The sequence below is a fragment of the Lactuca sativa genome, chromosome 4 (genome assembly GCF_002870075.4).
Source record: "Lactuca sativa cultivar Salinas chromosome 4, Lsat_Salinas_v11, whole genome shotgun sequence".
In the NCBI taxonomy this organism is placed as follows: domain Eukaryota; kingdom Viridiplantae; phylum Streptophyta; class Magnoliopsida; order Asterales; family Asteraceae; genus Lactuca; species Lactuca sativa.
This window is the reverse complement of record NC_056626.2, coordinates 104,714,088-104,731,307: the sequence shown is the minus strand read 5'-3', so window position 1 is coordinate 104,731,307 and position 17,220 is coordinate 104,714,088.

Sequence of the window (17,220 nt, the reverse complement as noted above, 5' to 3'; positions counted from 1 at the left end):
GCTTTTGCTTCTCCTTTTGACTCAGAAGCCTTTTCATAAAGAACGTAATTAGGATTTTGAGATCGCCAAAACTGCTTCCTTTCAGTAAGATTCTTCTTGTATCTCAAATTTCGTTGATGCTTTCTTTCTAACACTTGTTTTGGAGTTTTATGTATGTTGGCCTTTTGCTTTGGTAATTGAGCATGAGTTTCGCTCTTTAGCGAAGAGGTTTCTCTTGACACCCTGACTGGTTCGCCTGAGTCAATTTTAGTACCACTTGTGCTTGGCACATCAAATCGTGTAGGTTCATTGGTTCTGCCACATACCTACCTTTCACTCTCAATGATGTTTTCTGAGATAGACATTTTGTTTCATCGGCATTATCTATCAGTGCTAACCAGAAAAACTCATCGCAGCCATCAGCATTATCTTCTGCTACTAATGCTGTCAGTTCGGTTGTCTGCTGTTGAGTAACTCCTTTAAATGTATAGACTTAATTTGGAGTCGTTTGAACCCTTTGATATACAACAGCCTTTTCCTTGAGGATTTTGGTCTTCTCTTTGGATAAACGAGGGAACTCAAAAGAATTTTCAGAAATGAGGTTTTTGTTGGTTTCGGGTTCGCTCTTGACAAATTTGGAACAGTCTAACTCATCTTCTACATATATCACACTCATATCATCATCCTCATTGAATTCAGAAGTGTTTTCAACATCAACTTTATTTTTTAAACTCAACTTAGCATTCAAAGAGTCAAATTTCTGTACAGTTTCGGTTTTAATTTTTAACTTGTCATTTTCACCCAACAGTTTTTAAGCATGTCCTTATGGTCTTTTGACTTTATGAAGGACTCTATTTTGTCAAGACCAATTTTGTAAGTGGGAAAAATATCATCAGAAGAAACAACATTTTCATAGTTATATGCATCGACATCAATTTCATCCTCCTTTAACTCAAGGAAGGGTAAAATCATATGATGTATCTTCTTCCCTATTTCACAATCAAGATGCAATTGAGTAATGTTGGAATATTATCGTTTAGCAATTAAACAAAAAACATTTCATTGTTTTAAAAGCTTTAAATTATCTCTTTGCACATAAATCGTTTCATCTCTAGACCTAATTAACTCCTTCTCCTTCTGCTCAATCCATATACGCCTTTCCTCACTCTTCGACGAAATCCTGTTGATTTGATCAGTTAGGTTAGAATTTGTGACGTGAGTTTGAGTTAGACTACTGCTTATACTAGAAATTTTAATTTTTAATCCATTAAGTTCTTTTTCATAGTTTGTGATGGGAATATGTAAAGAAACAAGAACAAATTGTACCTTCTTGATCAACTCATCACATTCGTTGATCTGCTCACTGACAAGTTTCGCTGCAAAACACCTGTCTTCTCTCTCTTTCGCTTCATCTTGTCCACCATCAGTGGTATAACCTCTCATTTGTGATACCTCAGAGGTCACCATCAGACATTTTCCTGAAGCATTCTCTTCTTTTACCAACAAAGCCCTGTCATGAGTGGGCTTACTCAGTTCTTCATCTTTAGAATCAGTCGACCAAACTTCAACACCGCCAAATTCATTGTCAACAGTATTTCCCTGCACAATTAGAGCATTCATAGTTTTATTAGATCCAACTTTCTTCTTCTTGATTTCCTCCAACCGTCGTATGAGGTTCGCTTCCTCGTCATCATCTTCATTCTTTTCAGACTTCTTTCTCAACATACAATCTTTGACAAAGTGGTTTTTGCCTCCACAATAGTGATGTAACGCCCATAGATCCGGGCTAGTCAATTTAGAGACGATAAGCATCAAAAAATGACTTTTTGATGGAAAATTATTTAGAAGGATTAATCTTAACTAAGTTGTATTATATGTTACAAGGATTTCGTACATATAAAGAATGCCGAAATCCGAGTTATAACGAAGAAATTATGACATGTCGAAGTTTCGCGAAAGAACCTGCACGACACAGCGCGATGTAAATGTTGGATTAGATGTCTAAGCCCATAACTATTATTGGTATGTACTTGACCCGAGAGTAGCATGGTCCATTTGGGTTGCATATCATCAGGACAATTTGTTAGGATGGACTTTTGAGAGAAGGTTATTTATGGTTTATTAATATATTATAAGTTATAATATATTAATATGAAATCATATGTTTTAATTAGTATCGATCAAGAATTAATTTGGAATTAATTTAGTGATCAAAAGAGACTAATTAAATCTATGGGGACTAATTATGATAATTAGTTATATTTATATGTGTTGGGCTTATGACCCATGTTGGACCAAGTTTATGTATGGATACATAAAGAGTTGGGCCACATGAACCACGGATCATAAAACCCATGGGTATGGATTATGGGTTATACCCATGACCCTTGGAATCCTACATATAAATAGGTTACTCCATAGCCAAAATCACCACTTCTTTTCTTAGAGAAATATGGAGGTGTTTTGGTGCATGGAATTCTCTCTCAAGAGCCACCTTTGTCCTAGGTGTGTTGTGATTCCATTCGAGGCATTTCATACTATTGGTGCTAAGCTCTTAACACCAAATACATCAAGACTTCAAGCCACATAAAAGGTATGTTTCCTTAACTAGTATATTATATGGTTTATGTCAAATGCATGCTAGTTATAGGTTTAATGCCTTGGAAACCATTTGCATGTATAATTAGTGAAAACATAGATCCAGGTATTTAGGGTTGTATTTTCACCATAGGATGTTGTATTATACCAAAACCCAACAGTGGTATCAGAGCCATGAGTTGTTTTCTACTATATTTGATGCAAATGTATTTTTTTCAAGTTGATGAAAAAAAAAAGGAAAAAAAATGAAGTTTGTCAAATTTTATGATAATTACTTGATTTTATGAAAAACTATATTATTTGTAAAATTTGAGTCACTTTACTACAAGAGTTGAATTAGGTCAATTTATTAAAAGATAGAATGATATGATTATTTTATTTGTTTGATCTAAGTGGTTTTAAGGAGTTACAAATTTTGTCATAAAATTTTGGAACTCAAAAGTTTTTTTAAAGTTATGATCTTAAGAGTTTTGAAACTTCGAAGTTATGGATGTGAAATGTCTCATTTATTAACTCTTTAGGTTATGAAGTCCAAGAGTCTTCAAAGGATAATTGTCAAAGTTTCAAGATTTGTATTAGTTTATATGATTATCTAATTTCTTGAAAATTGTTGATGTCAATTATCTTTACTTATGAGTTTAATCTAGATCATAGAAAAATTATTTGATTATTGTGTTAATTGGAATATTTGATCTTAATGGTTTTATGAACTCCATAACTTGTCCTCAAGTTATGGAAAGTGAAGAGTTTTTTCTTTTTAAAGTGTCATTAAGTCTCATAGGTTATGAAAATAGAAGAGTCTCTATTTTTTAATGTCATCATTAAATGATTTAATGTCTTCCATAACTTGTCCTCAAGTTATGGAACTTGATTTTTTTTTCATTAAACCTTAATTAAACTCATAAGTTATGAAAAAGCCAAGAGTTTTGAAAGGTTTCAAAACTTGTCCTCAAGTTTTGGAATTTGTAAAGTTACCCCCCATGTATACTTTAATTCCAAACTAGACCTTAGAATTTTAAAAGTTAAAATTCAACCTTTATACTTTATAATATTATAAGTTAATAATATTTATATATATGTATAAGAGTAAAGTCAGTCTTACCGTTAGTAGGCCTCATTCACGAAGCCGGTCTATAAGGGGGTATAAGGTTACTGCCTATAAAATGGCAGTTTAATGGGTGTCCACTCTCACCCACCGCTTCCTTGACCGGTGGAGGGTCGTTAGCCGAACGGGTAGGACAAGGACTAGAATTCTCCCTTCATTAAAAGTATTAATGATAAATACTAAGTAACTAAACCTTTTTATAAATACCCAATCTTAGTTACTTAGGAAAATGTAAATAAGGTGCTAATCCATGAAATTACACTTAGCACTTTGTTTAAGTCGATTAGTGGAGCGTGTGTGGTTAACCGGCACACTAACTCGTATTTAACAAGATAGGCAAAGGGTAACTTAATGTTTATCATAGTATCGATGGTGCGTGTGTGGTTAACCGGCACATCGATTGAGGGGTAAACACTTAAGGGTACCAAGTAATTTGCATGGTTACTTCACACCTTGTTTTGTGATCCTCGGCATCCCAGTCACAAAACCTGAAGGACACACTCGAGATTGAAACATGCCATTGAAAAGTTCAATGAATCTCAAAAGATCTAGGAGTTTCAAATCCAATTAAAACCTAATAAATTATTTTGTTTTTCATGGTGGAAATTGGTGAATCGTCATTCACCTACCTTCAAATATTATATAGCTTAGATTACGGCATCCCTCTTCCAAGTTATAAAATTGTTTGTTGGGTCCTAGCCTTAATATTTCATATTGGGTGTTATATTAAGGACTTTAAATCAACTATCTTGAATATCTCCCAAAATATGTCTAGTTCAGACATCTATGATCTTCCCAAATATCTTGGAACTTCACTTCCTCCACCTCCTCCAATTATTCTCCCTAACCCACAAGTTCAAGGTCACTCAAGCCCTATTGGCAACGCATGGTCTAGGTGTGATCACATCTTGGAGATGAAGTCACATACTGACAAGCCGGGAGAGTTGGGTGTCAAAGTCTTAAGAAAGTTAGTGGTTCAATCACTTTCTAAGTCACATAGTGAGTTCCTTAGGACTCCTATGAAACAGACTATGACAAGACCCTTAATGATCTTTTCTATTTGATTCCTCCAACTGTCATATGAGGTTCTCTTCCTCGTCATCATCTTCATTCTTTTCAGACTTCTTTCTCAACATACAATCTTTGACAAAGTGGTTTTTTCCTCCACAATAGTGATGTAATGCCTATAGATCCGGGCTAGTCAATTTAGAGACGATTAGCATCAAAAAATGACTTTTTGATGGAAGATTATTTAGAAGGATTAATCTTAACTAAGTTGTATTATATGTTACAAGGATTTCGTACATATAAAGAACGCCGAAATCCGAGTTATAACGAAGAAGTTATGACCTGTCGAAGTTTCGCGAAAGAACCGGCACGACACAGCGCGATGTAAATGTTGGATTAGATGTCTAAGCCCATAACTATTATTGGTATGTACTTGACCCGAGAGTAGCATGGTCCATTTGGGTTGCATATCATCAGGACAATTTGTTAGGATGGACTTTTGAGAGAAGGTTATTTAAAGTTTATTAATATATTATAAGTTATAATATATTAATATGAAATCATATGTTTTAATTAGTATCGATCAAGAATTAATTTGGAATTAATTTAGTGATCAAAAGAGACTAATTAAATCTATGGGGACTAATTATGATAATTAGTTATATTTATATGTGTTGGGCTTATGACCCCATGTTGGACCAAGTTTATGTATGGATACATAAAGAGTTGGGCCACATGAACCACGGATCATAAAACCCATGGGTATGGATTATGGGTTATACCCATGACCCTTGGAATCCTACATATAAATAGGTTACTCCATAGCCAAAATCACCACTTCTTTTCTTAGAGAAATATGGAGGTGTTTTGGTGCATGGAATTCTCTCTCAAGAGCCACCTTTGTCCTAGGTGTGTTGTGATTCCATTCGAGGCATTTCATACTATTGGTGCTAAGCTCTTAACACCAAATACATCAAGACTTCAAGCCACATAAAAGGTATGTTTCCTTAACTAGTATATTATATGGTTTATGTCAAATGCATGCTAGTTATAGGTTTAATGCCTTGGAAACCATTTGCATGTATAATTAGTGAAAACATAGATCCAAGGTATTTAGGGTTGTATGTGCACCATAGGATGTTGTATTATACCAAAACCCAACAGTAAATAGTGAATTTACGTTAGAGCGATATTTGGCCTTAGCGATCTAAATAAAATTCGTAGAATACGTTAAATCGAGAGCATGCATAAAAAGAACGTCTAAATCTGACTTCGGATGAGGAAGTTATGATTTTTCGAAGTTTCAGCATTAGCAGTATGCAACCCGAAACTCGAGATTGAGGTCGAGTGATATTTAGCCAAAACTTTCTAAATGAGAATTGAAGATCTCATCAATAGTATTCCAACAATAAAAAGACAGACGAAAACGGAGTTCAGATGAAGGAGTTATGAATTTCGAACGAAGTTTTCCTGTCCCGGCCTACTATAAATAATATATAAGTAATATATTTATAATATAATAAAAATGAAGTCAAAATTAGCCAACGGAGTCTAAATAAGAGTTGTAGAGTATAATCTCACCTTCGCGTCGATATAAAGAACGTCGAAAACGGAGTTCGTATACGAAAGTTATGAACTTTTGAAGTTCGGGGCGCGAACCCCAAAGCTGTGTCAGAGACCACGACGTGGCAGGTCTTCTGACACCTCCGGGAGTCCCCCAGACGCAACTTGCGATGACGCATGCAGTGACGATCAAGCCCACGACGTGGAAAAAGGTGCCACGACGTGGCAAGGGCAGATTTTTCCCTATAAATAGATTTGAAGGGCCAGCCGTTTAGGGTTGCTATTTTCTCTCCTCTCTCTCCCGTTTTACCTCAATTTGCGTGCAAGAAATATCCCGAAGCCCGAAGATCCTGAGAAGAAAAGAGTTTTCGAGCCGAAGCTCTGCCCGCGAGGAGTCCGGTTTTTGTGAAGATCTTCCAGATCTACCGAAGAATACTACTTCTACAAGCCGTAGTGTTGTCTGATTATCTTCTGACCTAGTGAGTGTATAGTCCTTTTCATAAACACGATTTTAATACAATTATTGTTTGAATGTATTAAGTATATGTTTGGTGTGAGTGTGTAGTTACTTTCTTCTAACACATAGATATGAAGTATCTCTATAAAATACGTGCTATGTGTTATATGTATATTATCTCGTTATTTGGAATGGGTAAGTGTGTGTGGTTGCTTTCTGTTAACACACACATATATAGATTATACTCTATAAAATACGTGCTATGTGAATATATACTATTTCTCATGTGATATGAGTGTCGAAAGAATTTGTTATACAGGTTTTATGTTGTATATAAACAAATATATTTTATCTACAAATATGTGGGTAGAACATGGGTAGATAGTGATGTGTAATGAAATAAAAATGTTGAGAGGCCTCGATGTCATCGTGATCCAGTCATCTAGCGGAATTTAGATGACGACCACGGACTCTTTCTAGACAGTCCCGTGGAACACCAACATGCTCATAACTTGTAGGTGTTAATGAACTTGAGTGTTCATTTGCTGTATTCCATCCCCCTCATGGTTGCCTTATTTGACTTATATTGTTAAGGAACCCCCGAAGCATGTGTTGTCGCCCCGATGAAATATTCTTAGACTAGGTCCCTTGTGTTAGTTGTCTTAGGGACGTAAAGTGAGAATAACGGGAATGGGTAATTGGGTCATTTTTGGTTGATGAAATTAAATTAATTATTTATTGTGGGTTGTAAACCCTATATGCTCACCAGGCTCCCAAACCTGACCCACTCAGTTTTCTTTGCATTACTGGTAATGGCACAAGAGTATAAGTTGGTGGACTTGACGAGAGGTTTTGGATTATAGATCAGTAGTTATAAATAACTATTGTAAGGTCTATTTTGTTCTGTTTATGCTTTTGGTCTGTATTGAACATGACATCCCGAGATTTTTTTATATAATGAAAATACATTTCTTTAAAGAAATGCTTTGATAAACTCTTATCATATTTTGTTTGGGGAACAAATTCCGCAACCGTTTTCTTTAAACGATCACTCTGATTTATAAAACAAAGCATAAAAAAATCAGTCTTTTCTGGCCGTGAAATTGGGGATGTCACAAGTGACAATTAAAACCTGAGTCACTGCCAAGTTTAGCTTCCTTCTTTGGTTCTTCAGTCTGAGAAACACTCTTCGGTTCCTCCTTCACCTTTTCAGCGATATAGCTTCCCTGCCAGTTTTGGTTCTTATTAGCTGGGAACCTTCTTTTGATGAACTTCTTGGGATTTGACACCATTAAAGCAAAATCTTTACTTGTTAGATCATATTCAGAAAGATCTAAATCTTCTTCTTCTATAGCAGCATTCTTTCCTTTGGAGACACCACAACCATCCATTCGGGTCTAGGGTCATTCATAAATGTGACCTTTTGTTCAATGACTTTCCTTTCTATCCCATGCTTTATCATCTTACTTAGGAGATGATTAAAGAGATCAAAAGCTTGAACAAACTTCTCTTCAGGATTCTGCTTGAAGTCACCAAATTCTAAGATCAATAAATATTGGGTCGAATGCTCAAGATCTTCATCCGTAGAATACAGTTACTTCAACCTGTCCCATATTTCCTTCGCTGTTGTGCATGAACTTACTAACCGAAACGTGTCCGATTGTAAAGCAAACCTAATCATCCTTAAAGCTTTGATGTTGCACTGAAACTTCTCCTTCTCATCTTGAGGTATGTCTTTCACATCATGAACGAGTTGATTATACTCCTTTTGAGTTTTAACAATTCTTGAAGTGCTTGAATGAGCGAATGGACCAACTATAATCGCTTCCCAGATCAAGTATCCATTGTCTTCTGAACCAATCACGTAGTCTTCGAAGTGATGCGTCCAGACCTCATAGTCTTGAGTGTACAATATAGGAATCCTTGTCGTCGATCCTATACTGTTGGAGATATTGATTGGGTTTGACTGAGAATCATCCATGGACATGACAATGTTTGTTCAAAAACTTGCTTAAGATTAGACTTGTAAATAACGTTAGGGTAAGTTCGAATATTTAAAGAACTACGTCAATAGTAGATGACAGTTCTAATAATATCAATCAAAGTGGAAAACCCTAAGATCTTCTTCAACAAAAGAGATGTGTATGGATTATACAGTTTCCTGCTTTGATACCAATTGATGAGTTGAAAAACTCTTAGATCAATTAGATCTTCAACAGGTTAATTAGTAAAGTAAACAAATAAACATAATAAACATGAGATGGAATCAAAGTAATGCTTAATGATTTAAATGTAGTCACGCCTCAGCAGAGCTCGACAAAGAACTTTCACTGTAGAGGCGAGCTAGGGTTTGTAGTACAATATCAAGAATAATAATGAAAGCAATAATTACTAAGGATGCATGCATGCACCTTAAATACTAAACCCTAACATAATAATCACGGTTGGACAGGCCCAAACCGGATAACAAAATGGGCTAAGGACCGAGCCCAAAGACGCAACACTTCTTGACCCAACAAGATAATAATGGTGATGGTCAGGATCGTGATGTATGTTTCAGGATCCTAAGGCACCTTTAAGATTCGGGATCCTAGATAGGTTTAAGGATATTGACCCCTAACATGTGGTATGCATTTTTTTCATGTTTTTGCTCCAAACACCAACATTTTTGGATTGGTAGTCCGTTTGACTATATTTGTATGTGGTTTTAGTTTCTTTGAAAACTAAAATTACTATAATACCCTTGTATATTTATTTTCTATTTTTCTTTCATTTTTTTAAAATTAAATAGTCATTTATCTATTTTAATAATTAAAAATAATAGAGGCCCCACCTCTCTCTCTCTCTCTCTCTCTCTCTATATATATATATATATATATATATATATATATATATATATATATATGTGTGTGTGTGTGTGTGTGTGTGTGTGTTTGTGTGTGTGTGTGTTGGAAGTCAAAAACACAAACACACAAACTTAAACATCTCTATCTACCATATTCATCGTTTAATCATCATCATCGTTTACCCGTCACTGTAAATCAACGGCGACATTACTCATTTCCGATCTCCATCCCCTTATCAGTGACCTCAAAAGCATCCACCACCACCATCATCGCCTGAGAAAAAGTTGATCCCCTTCTCCCTCTTCTACTAAAACCTGCAAATCAAGGGATGGGAGGTGGATGATGGCTTTGATTTCGGTTTTAGAGAGAGACATAGTATATGTGTGAAATCGATACCTCCGTCTTTTTTTTTTGCACTGATTCACGTTTTAGATAGGGATAGAGTGTAGAGGTGAATTTGATGATGGTGGTGACGGCTCTAAATTTATTATAAGTGAGGATTTTAATGGTTCCGATTCTAGTAAAGACATTAGAGGTGGTTGTACTCATGATAGATGGGATCGACGATTCAGGGGTGGTGCTCGGATTCATGTCAAAGTGATAATTATGTCATCGGGGATTTAGGGTTGAAAGATGAGTTTGTCGAATTTGAGATAAGGCGACGACGATCGTGGACATTGGTGGCTGATGGTGGGTGGTTCTTTCCCTTCTACTCTCTACTTTGGTTGTGGTCGATCTAGTGAGACATTCCCGATGTTCTCCTCTGTTTTTCGTTTCTTTTTGTTCACCGAAGACAAGAGCCAAGGTTTCTAATGTTGATGATGATGGTGTTGTTCGTCAGAAAAAAGTAGTGGTGATCAACACATTGGTGGGTGGCTAGAGGTGGCTGTTATACGTGTTTTTCGATGAGGTAATTGGTTGATTCTCTTTGGTGGTTTTATGTCGGGAATGAGGAGAGTGGTGTGGATCTCGTCTGCAAAGATTTCCGGAAATGAACTCTAATGAGGCGGCACACGGCGACAACAGTGGTTGTTTCGTGTTTTCCGACGAGAGAGAGAGAGAGAGAGAGAGAGAGAGAGAGAGAGAGTAACTAGGTATGGGGAAGAGTTGGGGTTAGGGTGTATTTTATTTTAGATTTTTCTAATTGTGTAATAAAAAGAAAATGAAAAATGAAATTGTGTAAGGGCATTTTAGTTATTTTAGTTTTGGGAGAAAGCAAAACCACATATAAACATGGTCAGAATGCCTACCAATTCAAAAAAAATTAAAGTGTGGCCAGAAGTAGACCTAGCAATGGAGCGGGTTTTGACCGTGACCGATCAAAACCCTTAAGAATTATATGGGTTTGGAGCATAGTTTTTGATCCGTTTACCTGTTAACGATTCGTACCCGCTAACCTTTTTATTAAAAGGATCGGGTATGGATCATCACTGATACGCTCCGTTTATAACCCGCCCCATATAAATTTTTGAATTATATTTTTTACATTGTATACTGCCTAAAGTTTACTTTTAATTCCAATTGAAAGCCGAAAAAGAAAAGGACAAAGACTAAACTGTTTTTACATAGGAGCCGAGGACTAGACTTCTAAACTTACAGTCTTCTACTAAGAGTCATGGTGTCATTTCATTAAAAAATCAAAATTTTCATTTATAAATCAACAAATTCATTTATCAAACAGAAGAAAGTTTGCAATTGATAATCTCTATCAATGCAATCGACGTTCAAAAACCAAACAGAAGTTACTATAGCAATGATTTTATTTCCAATCGAAAGTCCTCGAGTACGTAATATGTTTTCTAAATCAACATTTGTTTTATTATAAATGTTATTTTATGATTTAAGTAAAATGTATTTGATTATTCAAAAAACCTACAGGTTATGGGACGGGTTTGGGTACCTGCTGATTTGTTGGATAAGGGTATGAGTTTAATTATTCAAAACTTTGCGGGTTACGGAGCGGGTTTGGATCGGATATTGAAATTTGTTAAAAATGTTTGGATCAAGGTCAATTCGCTCCAAACCCATCCTATTGTCAGGTCTAACCATAACTCGGAAAAAATATATATCACATGGACCATTTTTTTAGCTTTTTTTAAAAGATCCATGTGGACTCCAACCAGAGACAAGGAGACGGAGATGGATATAAATAGCCTACATGACATGACATGCAGGACGGTACTATATCAAGTATCAACAGCTAAATGGTCATGAAATTGAAAGTTTAAGAATTAACACGATTAAAATTTTAGTGGCCAAATTGCGACAATTTTAAGACTTTGATAAATCATGCATGCCATTTTCTCGTGGCATCTTTATATTTATTTTGATTGTCGGTAAAAGAAAAAGAAGACGACTCACTAAACGTTTGATGTCTGAGCATTTTGTTCGATATGTATTCGAGGTAGACGAACTCACAACAGATTTGACTATTTGAGGATAAAGTCGAGACTTGTGATTTTAATATTTTGTAATGTTGAATTATAATATAAAAACGTGGCGTAAAATTAATGTGTGCACAAAATACGCGTCACGTGTCGTCGATGATATCATTTTGTAAAATGGTTATGTGACCAGGTCCAGAATACATGACCATGTTTTGGATACTTATTAACTCTCAATTATAACATAAGCATATTTAGATTGTGCATATATTTATGCATTTGCCGACGAAAATTGGGAAATCTTCCACTATAAATGAACCGTTGAACATAAGATGATGAAATAAATGTTAATCCGAGGTATGAAAAGTTTTGGGTGTCATATAAAATGTGGATCTAAAGATCTTGTCACAATCACATGGTTTAGATCAATGGCTAAATAGTCACATTGGTTAAATCGAGTTTATTTTTTTTACTGAATTTGGATTTTGCCCGTCGTGCGTTACAGCGGTACAAATTCGTTTTGTAAGTTGAATTTTGATAATTGTATTGATAAAAGTTAGATATCATTGTATTTGTTGGAAGATAAATATACAGGATCGTACACCGACTAACCCCAATATATATCATCGAATGCAACATAGAGACGTATATAAAAATAAGCATGAAAACTGTAACAAACTAAAATTTATTTCGACACGTACATAAAAATAAGTTAATAAGATTTTATTTAAGTTAACGAACTCCAGATAGAAAAGTATATTATATTTGATTCGACTCATATGTAGAAAGCGTACATAAAAATAACCATGAAAACGTATAAAAAATTATGTCTGAACTTAGACAACAGAGGATAAACACAAAATTTACAAAATAAAAAATTATATAAGTAACGTTTTACAAACTTCAAAGTAGAAAGGGTCAAAGTAACATTTAAAAAAAAATAGAAGAAATTTCCTTTTACAAAGAATTTTGAAACGTAAAATGATGAAAATGTTATTTTAGAGAGTGGAAGCATGCAAAGCGTCTGTGAAAACATACACTGATGTTGCTCTTTATGCTATGTTTGGCGGACTAACTGAAACCTAATTGGTAGCTGAAAAGCTCGCTAATGACTGAAAAACTAGTTGTTAAATAAAAAGCTATCTAATAAAAAATAACGTTTGGTAAAACTAGCTGAAAAGCTTGTTGAAATATATAAAATTACATAAAATGACATGTAAGAGTATGTGTTTCTATAATTAATTCAGGGGTGTATTGGAAAAATTTTAAAAAGCTCCTAAAAAACTAATCTAAGGCTGTGTTTGACGCGCTACACTAGCTGATAAGCTAGCTTATTTTTCGAGCTTTTTTATGTTGTCGTGTTTGGTAACCCAAAAAGTAGCTTATAAGCTACTTTTTGGGTTACCAAACACGACAACATAAAAAAGCTCGAAAAATAAGCTAGCTTATCAGCTAGCTGTGGGGCGCAAACACAGCTTTAATATAGACTAGGATTTTGCTTGTCGCACCTCACGATGACACAAATCCTTTTTCGAAATTGAATTTGGCCTATTGCATTGATAAAAGTTAAGTATCGTCGCATTTGTTTGTAAGGTCGGTATAAAATTTATATCGACACATATATAAAAATAAATAAGTAAATTTTTTTTAAGTTGAACAAAAATTCAAATAATAAAAAATATATTAAATGCGACTTCACTCATATATATAAGAAATATGCATAAAAAGTCAAAAAACATAGACAACATCGGATACACACGTTCACAAAATGAAAGGAGGTAAAAGTGAATTTTATAAAGTTTAAATGGATGAGTTTAAAATGATATTTTTGAAAGTTTACAAAGTATTTTAAAAATAAAGGATAAGAATATAATTTAGAAAGTACATAAATACAAACCTTCAATATAAACACCTTCTTACGTTGTTTTTTAATATAGATATAATATCAAAATCAATAATTTTATATGAAAGATACAAAATTGATAGACATAAATACAACATGATCACAAATTGATGAAAAAAAAAACGAACACTGAATTAGATAACATAACAAAACACATAATATAAATCAAATAGGTTGTTATGTTAAGATTTTTTTTTGTTATTTGCTTTTATAAGCTTTAAATAATTAATATATTAAACATATTTATATTTATTTTATTTATTTATTTTTGCATATAACTATTTATGAGGTTTTATGTGATTAATTTTTTTGAGCAATTTCCAACGAATTCAATATAATGGAACATATTGCTCTTATAATTACATATTTCAATTCAATGAATTATAAGTAAAATACGACTTAAATTAACCAGTATATTTATAAATGATAGTAAAGTTGTAATTAACATATTTATATAAATTAACGACTTAAAAATTAACATATTTACTATAAAACCTGGTTTGTTTTTATTTATAAGCGTCCCATTTTTTTGCCACACATAAAATAAGACTATTATTTTATGTGAGTGGCGTACGGAATTTAGAATATAACCAAGATCAACACAACATTGGCGACTGAAAATAGTTAATACAAATGAAAAAGAGGAAAGGGAAAGGAGGGAGCAGAAAAGAAAACGAAAAGGAGAGGAAGGGTCCATTAAAACATTATCGTAATTTTAATAAATATTAACAAAAAAAAAATGAAAAATAAAAGAAGAAGAAGCATGTGTAGGGTATGTTTTACTTGCTTCCATGAATGCCCCAATACGCGCTTACTCCCCTTTAACTATTAGCCTTCATTCCTCGATTTATTTACGAAATTGCCAGTTTCAACTGCAACGAACTTCGCCTGTCTTTCTTATATTGTCGCGGAAACCACACATTAAAAAAAACATGCAAAAATAATTTTTGGTTAAATTTGTTGTTTACTTTTTTTTTTTTTTTTTTTTTTTTTTTTTTTTTTTTTGTATTATGCAATAAAATATTTTAGATTAAATATATAGTAAATGAGCTAATTTCTCCTACTTTAGCACAAGTAGTAAGTTAATAACCTCCGGAAAATTGAGTTTTCGCACAAATTGTGCTTTTTGGCTCACGTATTTGTTTTTGCTGAAATTTCATATGGTCTTCAATCTTGACTCCGGTTATGTCACTGTAACATAGACCACGTTTTAAACGTAATCATCTGTTATAATGATGTGCAACGACTTGAGTTATGTCTTCGAGTGTTCCTCCACGACACAAATAATTCATCTTCTCTTCATGTTTTATACTCCATGCTCGCCTCCATAGCTTCTTACTTCACATACCCGTAATACATATAAAATAATTTAAAAATAATAAAATACGAGATATTTTGAATAAAATATGCAAGTGTCCAAACTATTAACTGAATATAAAAATTATGAAGTAACAAATTCAATCAAACAACAGAACTAAAAATGCAAAATACTGAAATTGGAGCGCCTACATGAAGCCCAAGTCAAATAAAATGATGCATTCCAGATCTACATCCTATACAAAAAGACATAAATCGAAGTTTATCCTCGGTCACCCCACACCATACAAAAACGATTTGTGCAGGTTTATCTTAAAATAAATAAATAAATAAAAATAAAACTCTTTAATAGGTGTAAATATTCAATATATTGGTACAAGACCACTATATCAAAAAAATCTCATCATCAACGTATAATAAATGTGAAACCACCATACCACCAATCTTAACTCCTTTAATGAACTACTAGTTTATAACCGGTGGAAACCACGGTTACAAAATTGATTAAATATTCATAGTAAAAAATTCAAAATTATTAATTAATTATTTTATATAAAATTTTAAATACATTATTAATTAAGAGATTTTTTTTATTAGTTATGTAAAATTATAATTATTGATTCAAATAAATATGTGTAATTAATTCATCATATATATTAGACTCTTTTTATTTGTAAAGTAATGAAAACAATAATATAAAATTTAAAATTTAAAATAAAGAATAAATAGGTTGATAAATAATATCACATTAATTAGGAGGTTTAATGAATTTAAAATGGAGAATTAATAGAATGACAAGTGGCATCATATTAATTAGGAGTTCTAATATTATGACACTTGACAAAAGGACTACTCTTTTATTAGTATAGAGATACGTCAATGCAATCTTCTTCTATGGCGACTTGTGAGGATTCCATAACCAAAATAAAAACAAATGGAAACATGGGATCTCCTTAACGAAGACCACACATCAAAACACCCTCACTTGTAGGGATCCCGTTAACCCATTTATTCCTAAAACCTTGAATACCCAACAAATTTTCAAAAAAAAAAAATATCAACTAACTGATTCATGTCTTTTGAAGTCGATTTTAAGAACCATTAATTCTTTTATTTCTCTTTTTGTGTTAGTCAAGTATTTTCGTTAACCATGAGTGGTCTGTCAAGAATCTGACGACCCCTTAACAAAAGTCGACTGGTCACAACTAACAATCGACCAAATCACTATGGCCAAACGAAAAGTCAACAACTTTGGAATCATCTTAAACTAAGCCCCATGAGACTAATTGGCTTGAAATTTGACACCACCACCGAACTACCAAATTTAGGAATTAGGGTGAAAAAATAGGAGTTACAACCTTATGGGATCCTCCAAGTGGCGATGAAATCTTCCACAAATTCCATAAAATATGAACAAAATAAATTCAAATACTTTTTATGAAAAGCAAAGGAGAAACCATGGTGACCTAGTGATTTATCAGGACTGTATGCCACAATGCTTCTTTGACTTATCTATTTGTATCTATGGCTTCCAAAAAGGAAACATGCTCCAATCACAAAGATTTTGTAATGCCTAAGGGGGTGTTTGGCTTGTCTTTTTGAGAGGCAAAAGTCTTTTTTGGAAAAGATAAAGTGTAAAAGATGTTTGGTAAAGATGTTTGGTAAAAACATTTTAAAAGCTACTTTTGGATTTTAGATAGAAGGAAAAGTGACTTTTTGGAAAAGTTAGGAAAACCTGACATTTTGTAACTTTTCCAAAAAGGACTTTTGCCTCTAAAAAAGACAAGTCAAACACCCCCTAAGTTTTCATACTAGGTACACTCCAATAAAATTTCTTTACTTACAACGTTATAAACATTTTGGTGTACAATTTCATACTGGAATACAATTAGTTATCATTAGGAATCGTATTGGCAGCAAATACATGATCCGAGTTGGGCGCTACAAAAACCTAACCATAAAACTTTTACCTAGAAACACTACCAAACTAATCAATATTTCACCGTTATCATAATCACCCCTTTAGGAATTCCCTGTCCCAAGTAAGTACCTCACGTTCA